General features: G+C 32.6%; 1 protein-coding gene across 1 annotated transcript in view; it reads left to right on the top strand.

Moving 5' to 3' along the window:
- The window catches only part of LOC119592537 (60S ribosomal protein L11-2-like), a 6,311-nt gene that overhangs the window by 2,911 nt on the left and 2,836 nt on the right, over positions 1–564 (top strand). The window lies entirely within an intron of this gene.

The raw sequence follows: 564 nt of genomic DNA, 5'->3' as shown, positions 1-564 counted from the left end.
CTTAACGAAAACTATGTAACAGGAGAAGCATTTACAGTATATATACATTTTCCAGATTTTCTCCTATTTAGGGTTCCAGGATGAAATTGATGCCTGTTTTATGGAATTAGATGCAGGGTTTAGGAAAATCTAAATTTTCTGAATGCTGTAATCCAGTAATCCTGAAAAGGCATGTATAATTTCTTGATATTTTTCTACGTCAATTATGATAGCTCCACTGAGTGCATATATGTTCATTTGCTGAATTTAAGAAATTCAGTAGAACAAAAATGTATGCAAGATAAATAGGAGAGATAATTAGCAGTGTATAGTTGTCTATCCATTGTCAGTCCCCTAAACCAACAGATTTTTGAAATAGAAGATGCAAGGGTGGATTTAACTGTTTATAAATCTATATAGCCTAGAATTCTTACTAAGGGTGTGCAATACTTGCTGGGAAAATTAGGTATATTTTCATTAGGGAAAAGTGAGAAATAAGCTTAGAAGACTGTCCCAAATGAGGTGGGTTAAAGGGTCTAATTGAGTTAACTTAGCCTATGTTATAAGTACAAGAATGAGAAAAAT

Source organism: Penaeus monodon, chromosome 30 (genome assembly GCF_015228065.2).
Source record: "Penaeus monodon isolate SGIC_2016 chromosome 30, NSTDA_Pmon_1, whole genome shotgun sequence".
Classification (NCBI taxonomy): Eukaryota; Metazoa; Arthropoda; class Malacostraca; order Decapoda; family Penaeidae; genus Penaeus; species Penaeus monodon.
This window is presented reverse-complemented; position numbering and strand designations above follow the sequence as displayed.